Source organism: Dasypus novemcinctus, chromosome 8, assembly GCF_030445035.2.
Source record: "Dasypus novemcinctus isolate mDasNov1 chromosome 8, mDasNov1.1.hap2, whole genome shotgun sequence".
Classification (NCBI taxonomy): Eukaryota; Metazoa; Chordata; class Mammalia; order Cingulata; family Dasypodidae; genus Dasypus; species Dasypus novemcinctus.
In genome coordinates this window covers 92,168,631-92,181,663 of record NC_080680.1, presented here as the reverse complement: position 1 = coordinate 92,181,663, position 13,033 = coordinate 92,168,631, and the positions used below count along the sequence as shown (strand labels likewise).

The window sequence follows — 13,033 nt, the reverse complement described above, 5'->3', positions numbered from 1 at the left end:
TTTAACAGAAGAGGAGGGGGGTGTTAATTTTGTGTGTGTGTGTGTCATTCGAATAATATGTTCTGGACAAGTGATAGTTGTTGTTAAAAACGTAAATGCTATAAATTGTTTTACTTCACAATTTCTTGCTCGGGCAGATTTTTCATGGGTCCTTGTTTGGTGAACAATTTTCCGGGAGGTGATTCCGCATATTTCACACACGCACGACAGCTCCAGCGGGCAGCCGACCCCGCTGGCTAAAGCGGAAGAGGGCCGGCGGACCTTTTCCGCCTGTACTACAAGCGCCAGTGCCTCCCGCGGTGCCGCGCACGCGCGTTGGCGTGCTGGCGGAGTCGGCGAAGCGCCGCTGCAGGAGGCGGGGAAGCCAACTAGAGAACGGCGGCGGCGGCGGCAGCCAGCAGTTCGCGGCGAGGGTGACGGTTTCAAGGCCGAGTAGCTGTCTGGCGGAGACCCCCGTGCCCTCCTCTGCATGAGGACCTTGGTGAGTGCGCGTCACCCTTTGGGTCTCGCGGGGCGCGCAGCTCGCTTCTCAGTGGCCGGGCTGCTCCGGCCTAGGGCCGCAGCCTGCGCCCTACAGTTGGACTGACCTGCCGGATCCTGCTTACCCTCAGGCTCAGGGCCCTTCTCTCTGCTGTCAGGCTGTGTGTAGACACGGTTCGGGCCAGGGAAAGGTGTGGCGGCGCGCAAGGGCCAGGACGGTGTGGACTGGAGGCATGGATGCGGGGGGGATGGGAAGGTACAGGAGGACCGCGGGGTGCCTTCGGGTGGGGGCCTGAGGCCAGCGACCCTGTTGGGGGAACTGAGCACTGGAGGCGAAAAGGAGATGGAATGTCCTCTGCGTGTCGCTGGTGAAAGTGTCGTGTTTAGGGGACTGAGAAGCTGGACTCACGGGTCTGGGGGTGCCCCACCTACCATAAACACACAAACACTTGGCATCTTTTCACTTGCTGTTGGAGATTTGGAGGTGAGGTACTATTGGGTATTCCTTTCTTAAAACTTCAGTTTTTATTAACAGCATAATTTTAATGGGTTTAATGGGTGCTGGCTGGGCAAACCACAGATATAAACAGTTCTGCGTATAAATCTGCATTAAAAACGAGGAATCATGGTAATATTTTCAGATGAGAGCTAGGTCAACGGAGAAATCAGTGTTTTTATTTTAAAATTTTTGACAAAAATCAGTTTGAGCAGACCTTTGAGTTAGAAGGGATTTTTAACATAGGGTTTACGAGTAGGTATAGAATTCGGGGGTCCTTGAACTAAAATGAGGATAAAAATAACATTTTTAAAACTGCTAACTGAAAGTTACCATTTTCTTCAATTATGAGTGTAGGCAGCAAACCACAATAATAACAACTATGCCTGTGACTTTGTCACCAATTAATACAGATGTTTTTATATCTTGTTTACATTTGTTACATAGATCTCAAAATACTGTTTATGTCCATCACTTGTTTGCCTTTAATTAGAACCACTAGTACATCTCATTATTTAATGTGATAATAAAGCTGTACATATATTGCTATATCAGTTTTGTTTTTTGGTAACTGTTTCAGTATAAATGGCTTCCTTTGTAATCATAACAATTATACATTTAAAAGCATTCTGAGAAGGGATCCCTAGGCTTCACCATACTGCAAGAGGAATCCGTTGGCATAAAAAGATTAAGAACTCCTGAAGTAGAAATAAGGTTTTTGGGATGTGGAAGTGTGCCTGGAAAATATTTGAATCATTAGATAAGAAAGAATACAAGGCAGAGAGGATGATAGTGTGGACAAGTAAGGGAATTTTCATTGGAAATCTGCTTATTTGTAAAAAGCCTATTGCTCATTTGGAAAAATAACCCAGTGAACAGTATTCTTTCTAGTGTAAAAAAAAAATAAGAATTTTTTTAATAGGGAAATTAAAGATTTGGGTGGGATCAAAGTAATAGTTTTGAAAGTAGTGTTGCTTTTAAAGAGGAGTTATTCTGATTTTTCTGCCTTTGAGTGAAAAGCAGCAGGATATTTCTTCAAATATATATATATTTGTTGTTGTTGGTGTTGTTTTGAGGTACCTGGGCTGGGGGATTGAACCTAGGACCTCATGTGGGAAGCCAGTGCTCAACCATTGAGCCACATTGGCTCCCCTAAGTTGGTTTTTTCTTCTGTTTGTTTGCTTGTTGTTGTTTTTTAAAGAGGCACTGGGGACTGAACCCAGGACTTCCCATGTGGGAAGCAAGTGCTCATTTGCTTGAGCCACGTCTGTTCCCACTTAAAATTTATTTTCCTATTGCTAATTATCCTTCTTTCCATATATGATAGAAAGTAATCATGCAGATTGTAGAGTTGGAGAATGGCTAAGTTATATTCTTGAAATTCCATTTTAAATTCTTGTAGTTCACCTTCAATTTGGCATCAGACTTCTCACTGACGTTTGTCTTGACATTTTGTCACTGTGTGGCTTGAAATATGCACCTGTTTGTAAAGCACTTGTCAACTTCTTGTGTGAGATCCTTCTCCCGCCCCCATAATAGCAATAATTGAAAACCACTGCAGTGAACTCTTTTTCTGGAAAAAAATTAAAGGAGAGTATGGAAAGGTGAAAGGAAGAATTTATGAAACAGATGACTGGTGTTGAAACATTTTATACTGGATTAAACACACCATATCACAAGTTACTGACTCACGTAGGTCTTGCCTGCCACTTTGTTTCCTTACTCTTCCCCCCACCCCAGTCATTCTTGTCCCCTGTCCCTTTATTTTTTTTATAGCACGTATCTATCTGATGTTATGGTATTTGTATATTGTTTATGATTTTATTTCTTCCCCACTAGACTGTCAGCTCCATGAAAGTAGGCATTTTGCCTTCACTGCTGTGCCAGAATAGAGACTGGTACATATTAGGTGCTCTGTAAATATTTGCTGATAAATAAATGAGTTAATTTATAGGGCCTAGGTTTTTTATTTTTAGGAATAAAACATCCATTTAAAAAATTATTCTATTTAACAGTGGATCTAAAAAGTTTAAAATGTATAAAAGGTAAGGAAGTTAGCATTTAGAAGGAACAGGTATGTGATCTTGCCTTAAACATTTCCATATTTAGTTAGTGTTATTTTTAATCGAGGTGAAATTCATGTAGCATAAAACATCTATTTTTTTAATTTTGCAGATAATATTACGTGTACTGAGTTGAATTTGAACGTGTTCATCTGATATTTTTTGAAAGAGAAGAAACTATTTCCCAAACATCGTGTGGTGCTTTTTTGGGCATTTTAGTTTCTTATGGGGCCTAATTATTCATAGTAATCTTAGTATGTGCTGCCATGTAGATTTTGGTTAATTTTTTATGATGATGTAATAAAAGGAAGCATCTGTAGTTGAAGTTCTTTTTTCGCTGAGGCTCTTTTGTGTGTGATTCTAGGCTGGTTGGTTTTCTTAATTACTGTCTTGTTCAATATGTTGAGTCAAAGAATTCTATAGGACTGCATATTTGCCTCTGTTGGAGAGAAAAAAAAAGTAGCTCTAAAGGGAATACTGTTGCTTGCTTGCATTAGCATTGAAAATTTAGCTTTAAAAATATACTTTTATTTTGGAGTCTGGTAATCATGCATGCACTAGTAATTAAGGAAATGCAAATTAAAATGAGCACTTTTCACATCAGATCGATAAATAATTTCAAAGATTGGCAGTATCAACTATGAATTTGATATTTGAATATATCAACTATATGGTGAAATGGTAGTTGTAGAAACTGGTGGAGTGTGAATCTGTACAGCCACCTTTGGATATATTTGCAGTACTTAGTAAAATTGAAAATGAGTGTACCCTACCATAAAATTTCACAACTTCTGGAAGGGCATTAGTATGGGGTGGGGATGGCAAAGGGGCTATCTATAATTTTTTATTTTTAAATGACTAAAAGCAGATATAGTGTTAACAGTTAATTCTGGGAGGAGAACATGAGCATTAAATTATTCTTTATCCTTTTTCTTTTTTTTTAATTGACTTTGTAATAATATTACATTAAAAATATATATATGAGGTCCCATTCAACCCTTCCCCCCTACCCCACCTCTCCCCCCCCCCAGCAACACTCGTTCCCATCATCATGACACATCCATTGCATTTGGTAAGTACATCTTTGGGCACCTCTGTACCTCATGGTCAATGGTCCACATCATGGCCCATTTTATCCTTTTTCTTGTTTTCTGTTGTTGGATTTGTTTTTTTGGAATCTATAACTTTTTTTTTTTTTTTAATTTATTTCTCTCCCCTTCACCGCCCTCCTCCCCCCCCAGTTGTCTGCTCTCTGTGTCCATTCGCTGTGTGTTCTTCTGTGTCTGCTTGTATTCTTGTCAGTGGCACGGGGAATCTGTGTCTCTTTTGGTTGGGTCGTCTTGCTGCGTCAGTTCTCCCTGTGTGCGGTGCCACTCCTGGATAGGCTACACTTCTTTCACGCTGGGCTGCTCTCCTTAAAAGGCACACTCCTTGCGCATGGGGCTCCCCTATGCGGGGGACACCCCTGTGTAGCACGGCACTCCTTGTGCGCATCAGCACTGCGTGTGGACCAGCTCGTTGCACACGGATCAGGAGGCCCTGGGTTTGAACCCTGGACCTCCCGTGTGGTAGGCGAATACTTTATCTGTTGAGCCAAATCCACTTCCCCTATAACTTTTATTTTCCCCAGGTCTGGTTTGAAAAATTGTAAGCCTACGGAAGAGTTGCAAAACTAGTACAATGAATACTCATATACCTTTCACCTAGGTTCAGCAGTTGTTAACATTTTGCCTTGTTTGCTTTACATAAACCTAGACACAGTTTTTGCTGAACAATTTGAGAGGTGAATATAGATACCATTAGTACAGTATATCCTTAAATACTTTGGCATGTGTAGCCCAAGAACGAAGACTTTCTCCTCCCTATCTACAATATATTTGTCACTCAAAAAAATTTAAGATGAATGTAACAATATTATTTAATATAAAGTGCATAGCCATATTTCCCCAGTTGTCCCGTACTGTCCTTAGTTTTTGTTTTGTTTTTATCCAAGGTCCATTCAAGGATCTTAACATTGCATTTAGTTGTCTCCTTGAATCTAGAGTGGTTCTTTAGCCTTTTTTTTTTCCCCCTCTCATGACTGTAACATTTTTAGAGCATCATCAGATCAGTTGTCTTGTAGAATTCTCTTCAGTTTGGATTTGTCTGACAGTTTCTTCATCTTCAGATGCAAGTTAAGGATTTTTTTGGCTGGCATGCTACATGGGTGATTTTTAGGTCTTTCTCAGTTTATCACATCAGAGGCATGTGATACAAGTTTCCTTAATCATGTAAATTTCATAATTGGGTTAATGTCCACTAGATTTTTATTATAAAGTCATCTTTTTTTCCTTTGTAATTAACTAGTAATCTTTGGGGTGATAATCCTTTTTTTTAGGATTTATTTTATTTCTCTCCCCTTCCCCCCCGTTGTCTGCTCTCTCTGTCCGTTTGCTGTGTGTTCTTCTGCGTCTGCTCGCATTATCAGGTGGCACCGGGAGACTGCATCTCTTTTTATTGCGTCATCTTGCTGCGTCAGCTCTCCGTGTGTGTGGCACCATTCCCGGGCAGGCTACACTTTTTCACATGAGGCGGCTCTCCTTGCATGGCACACTCCTTGCATGTAGGGCACCCCTACATGGGGGCACCCCTGTGTGGCACAGCACTCCTTGAATGCGGTAACACTGCACATGGGTCAGCTTCCCACACGGGTCAGGAGGCCCTGGGTATTGAACCCTGGACCCTCCATATGGTAGGTGGATGCTCTGTCAGGTGAGCCATGTCCGCTTCCTAATAATCCTTTCTAATTTCTTGGAGTCATGAGTTCTTAATACAGCACCGGTATAACGGGTCAAGAAAATTTAGATTGGAGATACTACTTCTAACTTGGGAAATAAGGGATTAGGGAATGTTGGGTAGAAGAGAGGGTGTTTCATCTGGACCTTGAATCATAGATATAACTGGCTTTGGGGAGTCGGAGAAGTGATCTAGGTGGGGGAAACCACTTGAACCAAAAATATTGTAAATTGAATAAGAAAGCATCCAAGTCTCTCCCCCCCCCCTTTTTTTGGTAGCTTTTGCATTAAGTGTATTAAGCATCTGAAAGGGGAAAATGGGAGAAAAGACTGTACAAAGGTAACTTGGGATGGAAAAAAAAGACTGAAAAAAAGTTTCAAGTTTCTCTCTTTCTTATTACCAAAAGTTCACTGGGGCCCAGTGTGGCATCATTTTCCCTCCACATCGATCACTACCCTTCCCTAAAGCCCTGTGCATTGCTTACAGGGAACCTGAAGTTAGTATACTGAAGAACCTATGAGGCAGCACTAGGAATTGAAAAGTCCATGCTTTGCAGTTAAATAAGTCTAAGTTGGATTCCTTTCTCTGCTGCTTAATAGCTCAGTGATCCGATCTGAACCTGTTTCTTCACCTGTGAAATGGGGGTGATAAATACCTATCACTTAGGCATACATCTAATATATGAAAAACGTCGGAAACATGGCTTTCACTCAGTAATTTCTAATTTTTTCCTGGTGCTCTAACTCTTAATCTATTGTTACTCTTTCTGCCTTGATACCACATCCTAGAGTAAAACAAACCTTAACTCATTTAGTGCCTTCCTGACCTCTGTCACAATGCTGTTCTGCCTTCTTCACTTCATTGGCTACCCTGTGGGCTTGTCAGCTGCTTTTCAGTGATGGCACATAACACTGCCTTACAAGGTACTGCTGCCTTATTCTGAAAATTGTGATATATGTATTAATACTTTTTTGGTGCATGTAACAATACAAAATTTACTTCTTTTTAAATGTGATCTACTGCAGTTTAATTTCATTTATTTGGAAAAATTACCCACTAATATTTGTAGAAAGTTTAGAAGTTTAAGAGGGAGAGTGGTATAATAATCATTGTAGAATTGGGTTTATTACCACTAGGATTCATAAATGTGTGACTTTTGGAAAAATACTTACTGGAAATAAAAAGGAGGACAGAGGTAGACCTCAATATCTGAATCTCCTTATTAATCACACATCCACACACAGCAACTTCTTCTAAATGTTCAGGCAAGCAGTTTACTCCACGTAGTTTATTTTAACATGTTGAGAGCCACTTGGACCTTAGTATCTCCTTCTTTTCTTTTTTCCTTTTAATTCGATGTTTTTATTTTCTTATGAATATGGTATCATTTATGTATGAAAAAGAAATATAAGAAAATAAATGTTCATTAAAACTTAAAAAAAAAAAAAGAGGGAGAGTGGTATATTCACAGTGGTGGTAAGATTGATTTCTCTCTCTCTTTCTCTATTTCTTTCTTATGAATGTATTAGGGAGTTGGTTACACATTCCTCTAGAAATCTCAAAGTTAACTTTTTTTTTTTTAAACCTGATCTAAGTGAAATGCCTTACTTTGGGAAGACCAATACTTTGGGGAAAAATTCTCAAATGATTAATTTTTTCCCCCCAACTCTGCGGAGTCTCTGTTATTTTTCACAAGTGTTTCCTTCTTTAGAATTAATTTTTTTTTAACGCAAGAAGGATTTTTTATGCAAAAATGTATTCCTTACATTTGGACTGTCTCAGCTTACATTTGCATAGAATTATTTGTGAGTTTAACTCCTTAAATAATCCTTATCACGATGTTTCATTTGTAAAGGAGTAAGGACCAGTAATTTCTAAGTTATACACACATTTTAAAAGAAATTTTAGGTTACCAAGCTGTTTGATTTCTGGTAACTGAAATGATAGGTAATTAAAATTTCTTTCTTTATGCTAATACATATTTTCAATTTTTTTTCTGAATATGTATGAATATATATTATGCTGTAAAAACATTTTCAGAAGGGCAGTTCTTTACCCAATATTGAACTCAACAATGCAGTGGTCATAGGAAGTTGTAATTATCTGTTGCTGTTTCACATTCTTATGTTTAAAAACAACAACTTAAAGACCTGTTAGGGGTTTCTGTCTTTTTTTTTTTTTTCAAGTTTGAAGATGAACCAGAGACCTGGTAAGTATTTGTGTCTGCAAGTATAAACTTTTAGTGCTGTCGTTGTAATTATATCGAGAGAGTCAGTATTATGTTTTTATAAGACTTTAAGCATACTTTCATAGCTATAAAAACGTAGGCAAGATGTCTGTCTGCTTATTAATCTAAGATGTCTGTCCAAAAAGGTGCTTGCTTGGTCTTGTTCCCATACAGTGCCAGTACACCCACACTGGATACTAATGCAAAGTATGTCATTAAACACATTCGGTTTTTTTTTTTCCTTACTAATTTAAGATTTTAATATGTTTTTCCTGAATCTTTAAAGGTAATAAACTACGGTTTTTCTGTTCAAAAATTTAAAAAACAAAAAAGTTATTCAAGGGATGTTACCCTTTTTCCCTTTTTCCAGGATCAGTTAAATATTTTCTTCCCAAAAAACTTAATCTTAATTTTGGCCAAATATTTGCATTTTTAAAGTTGTTAGGACTTTGACCAAACTCATATGTTCAGCACAGTCTGAACTGTCTTCTTTCACTTTCTACTGCAGAACCCTGATCCTTCCCTTAATTTCAGTTCCATTATTTATAAATTCTCATTAGCTGACAAAATTGCGTTAGATCTAAAACTCATGGTACTTAAAGGCAGATTTACAAACTTTATGAAAACAGATTTCTGTCTCAGAAAAACTTAGGAAATAATCAAATTCTTTTTGCAGAAATTGTTCATTTTACTACCTCCTTTAGAGTCTTAACTTTGACTCCTCTAAAACAAAGTGCCTTTCAATGCCTGACTGTTCAGAGCTGTCACGGACCAACTTTGTTTCTGACAGAAAGTGACTTATGAAGAAGCCTCCCTACGAGTGTTTCTGTTCTATAATTTTCGTAATGATAGTAATAATAATAGCTAACATTTATTGAGTTCTTTCTGTTGTTATATATAAAAGGTAATATATAAACTATTTAAAATTACGATTTCTATAATTCTGTGGAGATATCTTAATGGTTGATTTCTCTTTTTTTTCCTTTTTTTTTTTAAAGATTTATTTATTTATTTGTTTCTCTCCCCTTCCCTCCCCACCCCGGTTGTCTGTTCTCTGTGTCTTTTTTCTGCGTCTTCTTTGTTGTTGTTGTTGTCAGCGGCACAGGAATCTGTGTCTCTTTGTGTTGCGTAATCTTGTTGCGTCAGCTCTCCATGTGTGCGGCACCATTCCTGGGCAGGCTACACTTTCTTTCGCGCTGGGTGGCTCTCCTTACGGGGTGCACTCCTTGCGCGTGGGGCTCCCCTACACGGGGGACACCCCTGTGTGGCAGGGCACTCCTTGCGCGCATCAGCACTGCGTGTGGGCCAGCTCCACATGGGTCAAGAGGCCTGGGGTTTAAACCGTGCACCTCCCATGTGGTAGATGGACGCCCTAACCACTGGGCCAAGTCCGCCGCCCTGATTTCTTTTTGAAAAGCACTTTAACTATAGAGATAATTTTTTTGTGTATACCAGAAGATTCCTTTTAGGTAGAACACAGTCAATGATATTAATACTATTTAAAGTTTGATGATGAATATTTATAATTTGTATGTTATACTGTTCTGGTGAGTGTGATTAAATGGACACAATGCCCTGCAATTTACATGCTTTTTTAAAATTTTGAGGGTGGACTCTTGAGTCTTGAAACAGGCTTTACCAGTATTACAGCTCAGCAAAAATGCAGCTGAAACTGAAAGTTCCCTTCCTGCTCCCCTTTTGCTTGTTTTGTATACCCATTGTATTTATGGAAGAAACTACGTTTATCCAGGGAACCAAAGCTTCCTCAAAGCTTGTCGGTGGTGAAACCTTCTTAGAAATTTGCAGAGTTCTAAAGTTTTAAGTTTTTCTTTAGTTATTTGGTTTATTCTGATCTCCAGATTTATATGTGTCTTAGTGAGTTGTCATTTGAGATTGTTGAACAGAAAAAAACTAGATTTGGTGGTAATTAATTTTGGAGTAATAAAATTGAGATTTATTAAATTTGAAAAGTTCCTAAAACCCACTCTATTTTCTGTAGACTAAATAGATATCTTTGTATCATTTATTGCCTCTTGGAAATAAAGGGATATAATTTTAATGCCATTGCAGTTCTGCTTATTGGTGTGCAAATTGTTATTTTTGAACTAGATCTTATCTAGAAATTAAGTACTGTGTCTTTTTTGTTGTACTTGAATGTTTTAACATTTGTAATATGTTATTGTTCATAGAAATTTGTCTGGTCTTGAGTGTTTCAGTAATTACATTAGCACGTCTTTCAACATGGACGATCCTAGTGCCAAGTTTTTGTGATGATTTTCCTTTTTTAAAAAAATTACTGAAGTAATAAATATTCTTTATTAACATAATTCAAAATAATGTGAAAAAGAAAACTTTTCTCCCCTATTTTTACATGCACATACTGTATAATTTGGATTTTTCTCTTTTTTTCTTTCCATGAAGTATATTTAACACAAGTGCTGTCCATGTATTAACTCATTTAACTTTCACAATCATAGTAATGTAACCCAATGAAGTAGGTTCTATTATATCCTTAAGCAGATGAAGAAACTGAGGCATAGAGAAATAAAATACCTTGTAATATGGCAAGGGAGGGTTACTGGTTTAGGGTGTTGGATGTGGGGAACACATGGGACAAGGTGCACCAAGGGCAGGCTGCTAGGGAGTGTGTAAGTGTTCATCCTGTCATAGTGCATTCTATCAGTGGGTGGTATATCAATGAACAGGAAGCTGTTGGAAACCCATCCGGGGGAGTCCTGCTATGTTCTCAAATAGAGGGGTGGGAGTCTCTCAAGAGTGTAGGCAAAGCCTAATAATGGAGGACAGGCCAATATGTCAAGCCCTCAGTGTTGTTGCAAGTAACTATGAATCTTGTTCTTCAAGAGGTGAAACTTGGTGGTTGCCGTGGGTCCTGAGGGGAGGAGGAGGAGGGAATAGAATAGATGGACATGGGCATTTTGGGGGCTTTGGAATTGTTCTACATGATCTTGCCATGGTGGATACAGGCCTTGTTAAATTTCATCAAAATTTATAAAAGTATATGGTTCAAAATGTAAACCATAATGTAAATCATTGACCATGGTTAGTAGCAGTGCTTCAGTATTTGTACATCAGTTGTAACAAATGTACCATCCACCTGAAAATGTTATTAATAGGGGAAAAGGGGAAAGGTGGAAGGATGTTGGATATATGGGAATCCCCTATAATCTGTACATGACTTTTCTGTAACCTAGCTTCTTTGAAGATAAAATGAAAAAAACAAGATACTAGGGGAATAACTGGAAGAAAATGTCACTGTACATATAACACAACAGGTCATACAGTGATGAAAGATGTAATGCCATTTTTTTAAATTTAATTTTTTATTTTTTAAAATTAAAAATTTTAATTTTTTAAATATTTTATTTGTTATTAAAACTATCATTATTTCATTTTCTTATTAATTTTATTTGGTTATTTTGTTGGCTTTATTTTTTAAGAAGTTTTGGACCACAGAAGGGTTACAACTGTGGCAGGGGAGGATCATTGGTGTGGGGTGTCAGTGATGGGGGATGCATGGGAGAAAATTCACCTGGAGCATACCTATAAAGCATATGAATGAGTTCAAGTGTTCATGGGGCATTGTCATGTTGGGTGGAGATTTACACAATAACCAAAAGAAATTCGAATTCCTATCCTGGGGAGTTCTGCCACATTCCTAATGAGACAGCAAGAATCCCCCAAGTACAGGGGCAGTGACTAGCAAAGAAGATTGGGCCGTTACTGGGCCCCTGATATTGATGACTGTACTTATGAAGCTTTTCTTTTGAAATTGAAATTTAGCTTAGTATTATAGGTTGCCCAAGAGTTACCTCCTAAGAGCCTCCTTGTTGCTCAAATGTGGCCTCTCTCTAAGCTAAACGCAGCACATAAATGCATTACCCACCTCCCCCCAGTTGTGGGACATGACTCCAGGGATGAGCTTCCCTGGACTGAGGAATTACTACCAAGCACCAACTAGCAATGCAACTGGAAAAAGACCTTGACCGAAAGGAGGAAAGGGTAAAGACAAATGAGTTTATATGGCTAAGAGACTTAAAAGTGAGTTGGGATGTTGTTCCAAAGGTTACACTTACGCACATCTCAACAGGATCTCATTGACTGCCACAGTAAATTTGCTTCGTATAGCAGGGTTCCTGAGGGCTCAGGAGACATCCAGACACCTTAGGCAGGGCTGACAGCTGAGGAGTTTGGCATTCTGCCAGTGGGCCCTACTTTGGAATTTATGCTCCCCAGTGGGACAGAATTGGACCCAGTTGTGGTTTCCCTACACATGGCTCTTCTGCCCCTTCTATTTGAATCTATAGTTGTACTAGAGTTGATAGGTTTATGTTCAAGAGACTTAAATCTTTGGGCTTTCCATGTGCCAGTTGGGCCCTGAATCTCAACAGAGTTCCAACACCTACTGTTCAGTTCATTGAACTCACCCAGGACTACAAATAAGGAATAATGATGGACAACGACCATCCCAAGAAACAGAGAGAGTCTACAAGTATAAGCAAGATAGTCCCATCCATCTGCCCCATGGGATCTAAATCCCCTCGTAGACTAAGGCGGAATGGGCATCACCATCCCGGGATCCTCAGGATTGGGGAATGAACGATGGACTATAGTAGACTTACTGTTATTTTACTATAGACTTACTGTTAATTCTAGTAATGCAGGAACTTATCTTTGATGTGGAGGCAGTGGCCACTGGAGGTTCCGAGGGGAGGGAGGGAAAAATAGGTGTAATATGGTGGCATTTTCAGAATATTGGAATTGTCCTGAATGGTATTGCAGTGACAGATAAAGGCCATTATATATATCTTGTCATAACTTAAAAAATTGTGCATGAGGGAGTTTAAACTGTAATGTAAACTGTAAACCATCCTTAGTGGCAATGCTCCAATATGTGTTCATCAATTGTAACAAATGTACCACATTAATGAGGGATGTTGCTAATGTGGGAAAGTGTGGGAGGGGGATGGAGAG

General features: G+C 38.8%; 1 protein-coding gene across 8 annotated transcripts in view; it reads left to right on the top strand.

Moving 5' to 3' along the window:
* The first annotated feature begins 281 nt into the window (after positions 1-281).
* The window catches only part of GAPVD1 (GTPase activating protein and VPS9 domains 1), a 110,484-nt gene continuing 97,732 nt past the window's right edge, over positions 282-13,033 (top strand). For 2 of the 8 annotated variants that reach the window (XM_012527129.4, XM_012527132.4), the window contains exon 1: positions 282-481. The gene's annotated coding sequence lies outside the window, so the exon portion shown is untranslated. The remainder of the gene's footprint in view (positions 482-13,033) is intronic. The other 6 variants (XM_012527131.3, XM_012527134.4, XM_012527133.3 and 3 more) reach the window with 3 other exon arrangements.